The sequence below is a fragment of the Tupaia chinensis genome, unplaced genomic scaffold (genome assembly GCF_000334495.1).
Source record: "Tupaia chinensis unplaced genomic scaffold, TupChi_1.0 Scaffold000262_1, whole genome shotgun sequence".
NCBI classification, from domain to species: domain Eukaryota; kingdom Metazoa; phylum Chordata; class Mammalia; order Scandentia; family Tupaiidae; genus Tupaia; species Tupaia belangeri.
Genome location: NW_006159742.1, coordinates 1,003,503 through 1,015,169, shown reverse-complemented (window position 1 = coordinate 1,015,169; position 11,667 = coordinate 1,003,503).

Sequence of the window (11,667 nt, the reverse complement as noted above, 5' to 3'; positions counted from 1 at the left end):
TTTTTTTTAGAGGTTTTTGCTATAGGGCACGTGCGCTTACCAGAAAGACAGAGAGAGAGAGAGAGAGACAGACAGAAAGCAAGAAACCAACCCCGCCCAGGGGAGATGGTCATGCCGCAATCCCTTCTCCTCCATTCTCCCCTCAGGATCCTGGGCACACACGCACACATGCCCGGTGTGAGTTTAAGCCACCAGGTCTGGGGTTCAAACTGTAGTTGACTACATGGGAGTCCAGCGACATAGTCATTATGCCAACTGCTGGTCCCAACCATGAATTATATGTATTTCTTAACACAGAAAAATATATATAAAATGGCCCACAATTTCTCTCTTGCAATTAAAATATGTACACATAGTAGACAATTTGGGTAAAATAGGAAGTCAAAGGTAAGGCCTCCTTCCCAACTTAGCGATCATAACCAACATACACTCATGTACATAGCCTGAAGTGTCCTATTAGGTTTTCAAGGCCATATCTACCTTCTCTTCTCTTGTCCATTGGGCTAAAAATCCAGTCCATGGGAATCAGGATTAGGAGAACTTAAACTATTTCAACACATTTTAAATGTCATAAACAATTGAGATACTGTTGATGGTTACTAAGCTGCAAATTAATTCTATTTCATTCTATTCCATTATAATGTAATTTAGGTTTGCTTCTTTTTAATTCTATAGGGAAAAGACTCTGATGATTGAACTACTACATTTAATTGTACCTGTCCTAAGGCATTTTTTTCTGATGTCCTCAAACAAAAAAATGTATAGAATTTCCATACTAGCAATACCACTAGCAAAGTTAAAGAGAATAGAAATGAGTAGAGTATGAAAGTTGATTTCTTAGGTCTCAAAGTGACCCTTAACTTCAAACTACCCAGAGGAAAGAGTACTACACTAGGTTAAATCAGTTCTTTAGGAAGAAGTCATCAACAGATGAATTAAAAATCAACAGTGAAACATGCTAACATCTTGTCCTTTGAGCTCAGGATCACCAGGAGGAGTCCATTTTCAGATGTCAACTCTGATTGGTGGTAGATATCTAAAGCAGAGACCTGTGATCTACAGCAGGCAAACTACAGGCCCATGGGCTATATCCAGCCAGTCACCTGTTTTTGTAAACACAGCTTTATTGGAACTCTGCCATGCTCATTCATTCTAGATTATCGATGGTTGTTATCACTTACAATGGCAAAGTTGAATAATTGGAACAAAGACTATATAGTTTGAAGTGCCTGAAATATTTACTATCTAATATTTTATAATAAATGTTTGCTGATCCCTGGTCTAGAATATTATGTTATTAAGGCTACTGAGGCCCCAGCTAGTCTCAAAAGAAAAGAATGTTATGATTGATTTCTTTTTGTCTTCACATTCTTGGAGGAGGAATACCATGCATTCTCCAGCCCCACTTTATCCCCTCCCTAGAACTAAAAGCAGCGCGATGGAAAATAAGATGTAAAGGAGTAGGTTCAGCATCAAAACCAAGGCCTAATTATCTCTACCAGGAATGTGAGGACATTGAATAGCATTTCAAAAGAGTTGGTGGCAAGGATGTGAGAAGTGATGTCCAGAAAAATAGAACAATTGTAACTGAAAGTGAACAAATACTTACAAAACTAAATCTATTGTTATAAATATGTGTATTAAGCAGTTTTCTATGCTATGAATTGAATTATACTCATGGGGAATACAGAAAAATTTGGACAAAAATCTCTATGAGTTTACTAAAGGAAAATAAACAAGTGGTAAGAAAAAATTCACCTCATCTTAAAACAGTGTGACCTCCTTTCTGTGTACCATCTTTCATGAGCAGATATATACCCTCACACACACAATCTTCTCCAATGCACAAAACTACTGAATAACATTTTTTCACACTACTATAGTGGAGTGAGACCTAGAATATAAAGACAATCCTTATCTAGCAGTCAGTAGCTATTTGTTTGAGGTGAGCATAAATACAGCTCTTGGGGAGACCAGAAGCTGGCATAATGGCTATGTTGCTGGACTCCCATGTAGTCGACCAAGGTTCGAGACCCGGACCCGATGGCTTAAACTCACACTGGGTGAGTGTGTGCGCATGCCCAAGATCCTGAGAGGAGAATGGAGGAAAAGGGATTGTGGCGTGGCGATCCTCCCTGGGCGGTGATTTCTCATTTTTTGTCTCTCTGTCTCTCTCTGTCTTTCTGGTGAGCACATGCTCCCTATAGCAAAAACCTCTCAAAAAAAAAAATATTCACTCTTAAACAGAGTGAATATTTTTACTACTTCTGAATCCTGTCTCTCATAGAGTCAAAATAGAACATTTAAAAAAAAAAAGGCCTAAAAATGTCTGAAGGTTTTTAGAACATGGTATTATGGATGTTTTCAGCTGAATGAAAAATATTCAACTTTTGAGGAGAAACAAATTATCCATTGATTAGCAAATTAAGAAAATAAGAGCTGTTGGATAGTAGCTAGCATGTCTTGGGGGGAAAAAAGAGCCAAGTAAGTTTAATTTCTTTCTTTGACACTCTGACAAAGAAGAAGCAAGAGATGTAATATATCCATACTTCAGTAAGGCTTTTGATACCATTTCACATGACATTTCTTTTCAACAAGCTGATAATACATAGCTTGGATCACAGTGCTGTCAAGTGGCTGAAGAGTTGCAATCAAAGGGTAGCTATCAATGACGTCTTGTCATCCTGAGGACATTTATCAAGTAGTGTCCATCCATAAGGGTTGGTTGTGGGCCAGAGTTATCCACAGGGTGATGGAAGTGAGAGCAAGTTCAATAAATTTCCTGATAACACCAATCTGGAGCAGCTGTCTACACCTGGCAAGATGGGAATAGCTTTCAATGACCTTGATTAAGTCAGGCTGGTAGAGTGAGATGAACTCAGAGCCAGGATAACAGGCCAAGACACAGTGGGCACATTTTCTACACGGGAAGGCTTATGGCATGTCACAGTAAAATTCAGCAGCATTTTATTTCCAAAATTTTTTGAAGCACTGTAATTCATTAACCACACTCTGTGATGCCAAGTTGTTTAGAACTACTCTTACTCCACTAGTTTTTCCTAATTTGCAAAATGGAGACTCAAAGACCTATCTCACAATATTCTTTTAAAATTTAAATAGCTTCTGGAAAGTGCCTGCCAGATATTGAGTACTGAATGTTACTTCCCTTCATCTGCCCTGTTTTGCCATCCTTGTTCTAACAAGACTGGCACTGGAAAGGAAAACCCATGATTACAATACAAAAATTCAACAGGAAGAAAAATCTTCTAAGAAACAGAAATATTGTCAATGAACCTTAGGCCACTCCTCTGGCATGCCAAGATATTACCTCTTCATTAATAATAATTTAATCATCAAATATAATGTCTCTCAAAAGAATGTCTCAGAATTTTAGTATTGGTTAAAAGAATTTTGAGAAATTTACCTTTGGCAATTATGGAAGGCACAGAATTACTGCTTCCGACATGTTGAAGATACTACAAAAGGTTAGTCCCAGGCATGTGATGGGTACTCCACAACTGCTTGTCTTATTTGTCTCATGGGTTATCAGAAGGCTTGGATTAAGAAAATCAGCACTTGATAATTCTAAAACAGGTGTTCTTAACTCCCCTGGAGATTAATTACTCCTTGGAGAATAAGAAAGGAGTAACAAGAGCCAATGCAGTATCTAGAACACAGATTTACTCATAGTCTTTAAGTCTTGATAGAGAAAGCCAAGATATGTCTTAAGCTGGTTGTTGTTCTTAGACAGTCTCTTTCTAAAGTAAATTAAGGAAGTCCTGATGGTGGGGCAGCAGTAACATGTGATGCTCTGTGAAGCTCATTCATTCTGTGTTCACATCCTGGGATCTCCCTGAGCACGGTGGGCATGCATGCGTGTGCCTGTGATCCAGGCCAGCTGGATGCAGGCCAGCTGAGACTGGTCATGGACTGCTGCACCCAGCAGTGCTTATCTTGAGTTCTCTCTCTCTGTTTTTCTCTTCCTCATGGAAGGAAGAAAGAAAGAAACTTAAATAAAATAAAAATAAATTATGTCCTTAACTGTGAATATTCTGCTTGAAGAAGATGAAGTGATAAGGCACCTGCTCCAAATCTCTTAACTCCATCTGGGAAAAATAGAGAATAACATTTGAAATAAACATTTCTGGGGGACCAGCAAATTGCATAATAGTTATGTCGCTGAACTCCCACATGGTCAATCACGGTTTGAGTTCCAGACCCAGCGGCTTCAAACTTAGACCAGGCACGTGTGTGTGTGTGTGTGTGTGTGTGTGTGTGTGTGTGTGTGCCCAAAATCCAAAGAGGAGACTGAAGGAGAAGGGATTGCAGTGTGGCCATCCCCCCTGGGGTGAGTTTTCACTTTCTGTCTCTCTATCTTTCTCTATCTCTCTCTGTCTCTTCTGGGAAGCACACACACCCTATAGCAAAAATCTTTCTAAAAAAAATAAGTTTCTGGCATTTAACATCTACTCTCCTCATTTCCTCTCTTACCTTAAGGCATTTATTTCATTGAAATAAACTGGCTAATCAAAAGAGAGTTTGTCCACATTCCTACCATCAAATCTACCAACCTATCTGCATCTACAGCCAAAACTTGGCTTCATTTCTCTATCGAAATCCTACTTTGTGTGGGATTTTATTCTCTCTCACTTTTCTTATTAGTTGTCCCAGCTCTATTGGATTATTCCCACTAACAATACATATCCTTAAATCTCTAACCTAAGGGAAAAAATCCAAACCATTAAAAAAAAATCTTCCTTAGGTTCTTTACTAGTGAACATTGTTAGAACTCTATTTTTTACTGCCTTTTACCTCAAGGCTCTGAGTTTCCTGCATTTTTGACAACACTTCCTCTGTTTATGTTGCTCTTAAATGGACTCTTACTAGGCTGTTCTCAAACCCATATTAGCAAGATACTAATAACCTCAGCATTGATAAGAACAATGGTTAACTCTCAGGCTTATTTTACTTAACCTGCCTGTGTTTCACTCCTCTCTTATTTGGAACACTTCCTTCTAAGAACCCACTTTTTCTGGGTTTTTCTCTTACTTTACCAGATATTCCTTCTCTTCTAACCTCTGAATATTGGAGCATACCAAAACAATCCCTAAGTGCAGATTATACATATACATATAAAAGTATATATATATATATACACACACATATATATGTATATATATATGTGTGTGTATATATATATGTATGTGTGTGTGTATATATATATATATATATATTTTTTTTAAAGCTGCCTGCTTTGACTTTATTTTTCAAGTCTATCCATTCTTTTTTTGAAATATTTTCAACTCTTCTGTTGCCACTATCCTATCCTAGTGAATTCTGTGGTGGTTTCCAACTAGTCTCCATATTCTACCAGTTTCTCTCTCTGGGTCCTTTACTGTAATCACTAAAGACCCCACACTCTAGTCTCCAGAATAGCCCAAGGGAGCATTACAAAAGCGTAAGTTAGGAGTCTGCCGTGAGAGCTGAAATCTAGTGTTTTCAGGGAAAAGAGCAATGAAGATGTTCTGAGAAGTCACCCTGGAGAGGCAAAAAGGGCAGGACTTCAGGAAAGAAGACTGAGTCCACCATGAGAGCTGAAATCTAGTGCTTTCAAGGATAAGAGTAATGAAGATGTTCTGCTGAGAAGTCACCCTGCCTCCTTGCACTGAGTGTCTGGACAGGTCTAAGTGAAACATAGACAAGCATCTGAATACTAAGGGTGAAGATATTTCTCAACTCCCACTGAATCTGCAACACAAAGGGAGAAAAGTGGAACGGCAAAGAGTTTGCAGACCACCTCCTCCTGTGCACCTCTGATCGCTCATGTTGAACTTCTAGAAATTAGGAAGAAATGAATAACCCATCAGGGATTAGAAATCACTGCAGAGGCGCAAGAAATATGAGAAACCGAGAAAATACCTCTCTCCCAAGGGAAAAGAATAACTCCTCATGGTCCACAGACAGTACAATGGAACTCACAGAAATGTCTGATAAAGAATTTAGAATATTCATAGTGACAAAGCTAACAGAGATGGAAGAGAAGAGAGAAAATGAACTTCAGAAGAAAACAGTCGACTGGTTCCAGGAGGTGAGGAAGTTCTTGTGAGAACTGAAAGAGGAAGGAAGCACCATTAAAAAAAAATCAAATGGAGCTGTTGGAGATGAAGGTTATAATGCAAGAAGTCAAAACCCTTGGATGTATTAAAAGCATACTAGATCATACAGAAAATCCAATCTCAGATGTAGAAAACAAAATTGCTGGACTAGTAAAATCCACCATGATGATTGAGAAAGAAAACAGCCCCTCAAGAATGAGAATAATATACAAGAAATACTAGATACTATTAAACATCCAAACATCCGGATAATCAGTATCCCAGAAGATGAAGAGACTAATAAGGGCATTGACAATCTATTCCATGAAATCCTGGAGGAAAACTTTCCAAACCTAGAGAGGCATTCAAAGATCCAGACCCAAGAAATACAAAGGACCCCAAATAAGATCAACCCAAGGAGATCTTCTCTAAGACACATTATAACCAGATTGATCAAAACCACTGACAAAAACAAGATACTAAGATTGGCAAGAGAGAAACATCAAGTTACCTACAAAGGATATCCCATCAGGCTAACAGTGGACCTCTCATTGGAAATAATGCAAGCAAAAAAAGAATGGGAAAATATACTCAAAGTTTTGAGTGAAAAACAATTTCAGCCTAAATATTACATTCAGCAAGATTATCCTTTATATGAGAAGAGAAGACAAGAAATTCTCAGATAAACACAACCTGAAAGAATTTACCAACACCAGAGCAGTTCTCCAAGAAGTTCTAAAGAGAGTGCTTCTCAGGTAAACTAAAGTCAGACACACAGAAATAAGAGTTCAAAAACAACTAAGAAAATGGCCAGCTTAATGGTAGGGACAAGTCCAGAGTTGAATGTTATCTTCCAGAATTTAAATGGAAATATCAGACCACAACAGAAGATAAATTAAGTACATAAGTCAGAACTGATGAAATAGAATTTTATGACTTCTGACTAAAACATTGCTGATATTCTATGCTTTGTTTTCCAGAGTTAAAGATTTTTGTCTTCTCTTGAGTTGTCGTCAGGTCCATGTACCTACTATTCCTAACCTGTTTCCTGGCTTAAAAAAGTTATCTCAACATTTTTTTATTTTGATTAAAGCTAAAACTGCCTTTCTTGAATTTAAAATATATTTTAAAAAAAATACCTATTTAATGACCACAGAAAAAAAATGAAAAAGTAAACAAAAATAAGTTCAGGAGAGTTATTTCACAGCATAGTGATCATACTTAATAATAATGAGTTGTTTACTTTAAACTTGATAAGAGTAGATCTAAAATGTTCTTAAAATAAAAAAAAAGATTAAAAAAAAAGAAAAGAAAAAAATATGATAAGAAGAAAAAAAGAATTAACTCTGAAAACTCAGTAAAACTATGGCAAACTTAAGAGTATCCACAGTTGGAGATGTTCAACATTACAAGTTTGGAGGTTTGAATATTGTTCTCTCTCCAACATTCCTCTCTATCTCTTTGTCTTCCCCTTATGATGTTTAATAACTATACATCTTTTCATAAAATTGAGGAGCTGCAAAGCCTTTAATTCTAATTAACCATAAATTTCTGTTTATAAAGGCTAAATAGTGTTTCATTAAACACATGTGCAACATTTTCTTTATGCACTCATCCAATGATAGACACAGAATGAGTCTATAAGTTGGTTATTGTGAGTAATGCTGCAAAGAACATGGAAGTACATATATCTCTTGAACATATTGATGTCAAAATCCTAGAATATACTGTATACCAAAAATTGAGATTGCTAGATCATATGGTAATTTATTTTTTAGCTTTTTAAAACACCTACATATGTTAATAATTTTTCATAATAGCTATAATAATTTACCAAAAGTGTATAATGTTTCCATTTTCTCTGCATTTTTGCCAACACTTGCTGTTTCATCTTTCGATAACAGTCTTTCTAACAGATATGGCCTGATACTTGATTATAATTTAAATTTGCATTTCCCTAATGATTATTGACAAGCATTTTTCATATACCTTCCGCCCTTTTGATATGTTCTTTTGAGAAACGTCTATTTAGGTCCTTCGCCAATTTTTTAAAATCAGGTTATTTGTTCTCTTACTATAGAGTTGAATTCCTTTTTTATGTTTTGGACATTGACTCATAGTCAATGTATGCTTTAGAATTATTTCCTCTTCACTTTGGCAATTGATTCTATTGCTGTGTAGGAGCTTTTTAGTTTGGCACAATTTTGTCTATTTTTGCTTTTGTTGCTTGTGTTTGGAGAGTTAAGTAAAAAAAATAAATAAAATAAACATTGCCCATAAAAAAAAAAAAACAAAGTTAAATTACACAAAACTTCTACTCAAAATACTCCTTGGCTTTCCATCTGATCCAGAACAAAATCCTGTCTTTTTCCTGATCTACACCATCCAGTCCTCACAACTTCGAACTTTTCCATCTTTCCCTGCCTCTCCCTTGCTCAGTTCTCTACAGACTCACTGCCCTCCTTGAATTCTAACATTCTGAATACTTTTGTCCCAGAGTCTTTCCCTTGCTGCTCTTGGGGCCTGGAACCCTTACCACTCATAAATCTGCATGACTTTCTTTTTTCATTTTTTTAAAGAATAATTTCAATTTTATTTATTATTTTTAAATTTAACCAGAGAGATACAGAGTGAGTGAGAAATCAAGTCATCAAATCCAGGACTCAATCAGCAGTCAGCCATGTGGGAGTTGAGAAATCAAGTCATCAAATCTGGGACTCAATCAGCAGTCAGCCATGTGGGAGTCCAGCACCTTAACCACCGCACCACCTGCCAGCCCTTCTTTTTTCACTTTTTTTTCAGAGTCTGTTCAAATGCCTCTTACTCTGAACACCCTATATAAAATTCCACAAATCTACTTAATCTCATCACTCTCCATCCTAAAGTAGGGCAACTGCTTCAGTTTTATTCTTAGGTTTATTACCATCTGACTAGTATAAGTTCATTTGTTTGCTGTCAGTCCCCTTCCAATAAGCTATAGAAAGCAGGGATTTTTCTCTCTTTTATTCATTGCTTTATCTTTAGCACTTAGAGCAGTGCTTTGTATTAAAAAGCTTTTCAGAAAATATTTGTTGCAAAAGCACTGCCTATTGCAATAGTTTAAAATTACAATGGTGGCTTTGGGAAATTAAGCTGAAACTAGAATTACTTGGTATACTTCAAAACTTAATCTGTAACACCTAAATTTTTCTCCAGAATAATCTAGAATACATGCGCAAAGTAAATATAAAGTTCAATTAGACTTTTTGTTACGAATGTTCCTTCTAAAATATCAGAATGGCTTTGGTAGTATTTTACTCCGGAGAAACAGAACTAAAAAGATATAGAGTGACCAGCAGGTAGCATTGTAAAGTGCTGGACTCACACATGGCTGACTGCAGTTTGAGTCCCAGACCTGGCAGCTTGAAAATCACACTAGGTGTGTGTATGCGCATGCCCAAAATTCCAGGAGGAGAAGAGACTGAGGTGTGTCCATCACCTCTGGGAGCGGGGGTGATTTCTCACCTTCCCTTTCATTGTCTCTCTCCAGAGAGCACACACACTCTATGACAAAACTCTTAAAAAAGAAAGGAAAAAGGAGAAGAAGAAAAAAGATGATATAGACACACAGAGTGATTTAGTTTAAGGAATTACATCAAATGATTATAAGAGCTTCGTGATTCCAAAATCTGCAGTGTAGACTCACAGGCTGGAAACTCAGGGAAGAGCTGCAGTCAATAAAGCAATCTGAAATCAATAAATATCTCACAGTAAATGACTAATTAAATAAAAAATGTTAAAGGCCTCAGGTGGGTAAATCTAATGGCACGAACTACATTTTCCCAACAGGCGATGCAGTGTTTCAATAGCAAGAAGAGAAGCTGAGTAAACTTTTAATAGACTCGGTACTAAATACTCTACTTTTAGTATAAATTTAGTAAGAACAATAGAAATACAAGGACAGAAAAATAATAATGGTTGATGCTAGGAGCTTTAATTGTTTATTTCTATTCTTTCACATAGATTCTTGATAAATTATAATTTAGATATCAGCTAAAGTCATCCTGCCCTTTCAGATTTAAAAGAAGTAGCCTTCAATCTCTCTGCCATCTGTCCTGTAGGAAATACAATGTTCCCTGCTACCTTCCCAGAGTCCTTAGAGTTGGTGTTTCCATGGGCATACCTGCTCAGAGTTCTCACTTCTACTAATCTCTTAGTTCACTCTTGCCTGAACCTCTGTATTAGTCAGGGTTCTCCAGAGAGACAGAGCCAATAGCATAGGTAAATATAGGTAGACATAAACAGATGAGGAGGGATTTACTAGGGGGATTAGCTCGCACAATTAGGTTAGTGGAGAAGTCCCTTGATAGGCTAATTGCAAGCTGGAGAACCAGGAAGCTGGTAGCAGAGCTCAGTCAAATCTGAAAGCCTCAGAAGTCGAGAAGCCAGTGGTGTAACTCTCTGTTTAAGGCCAAAGGCCTATTCTATTGTCAAAAGTTTTCTGATTACATTATTTAAGAGAAAACTAGTCTCAGGGCCATAGTGGAAAATTCCAGAGACATCAAAGTACAAATAAAAGATGTTTGAATGTGAACAACTTTAGTAGGTAAGGAGTGTTGGTACCTTCAGCAGCACCACCAACAATTAGTGCTGGAAAAACCCAAGCACCTTAGTTTAACAGTTGTTCAAGACAACTCTTTTTTATTGCAGAAAAAAAAATACATTTTAAGAAATAACGTGGTAGAACATTTGTATCCAGATAGAGCTATCTATTCTTAGAGAATTTTCTTTATTTTGGCAAAAACTTCTATAAGCGTTTACTATGTGCCAAACATGTGTTAAACTATATGTGAATTATATGATGTAGTTCTACCACCATTCCATGATAGCATTTTTTTTTTTCTGCTATGGGATGATACATGTGTTCATCAGAGAGAGAGAGACAGAAAGAGAGGGAAAGTGAGAAATCATCCCCCAGGGTGGATGGCCACGCCACAATCCCTTCTCCCACATTCTCCTCTCAGGATTTTTGGGCATGCACACATACCCTCACCAGTACAATTTTCAAGCCAGCAGGTCAAAACCTGAAACCAGAGTCAGCCATGTAGCAGTCTAGTGCCTTAACCACCACACCACCTGCTAGCCCAAGGCAACTATGTTTATGTCCGTTTTGGATTTGAGAATACTGAAGTTTAAGAAGGTTCAATAATTCATCCAAAATCACAAAATCTTGGCACATTGAGATGTATCAGATAGGGCCTTGACAAGGAAAAGCTGATACACTTAGGGTAATTGAGGATAGTTTAGTGAATAAACTATTTATCAAGGCATGGGTAAGGATCAGCAAGGGATGATGAAGCATGCAAGACTAGCAGCAATGAAAGCTGCACATGCCCTACGCCTCCAGGAGCAAGGAGGGGAGCACATACTGAACCTGGAGAGACCCCTAACCCTGAAAGAGGACATGCCTACAGAAGCTGTAGGTATGGTCTTAGGTAACAGAAAGCAGACACTGCCAAACATTGGCCTAATGGGATGAACGTTGATAGAATCAATTCCTTGTGCAATTTCTCATCAGATCATCTCAATTCCT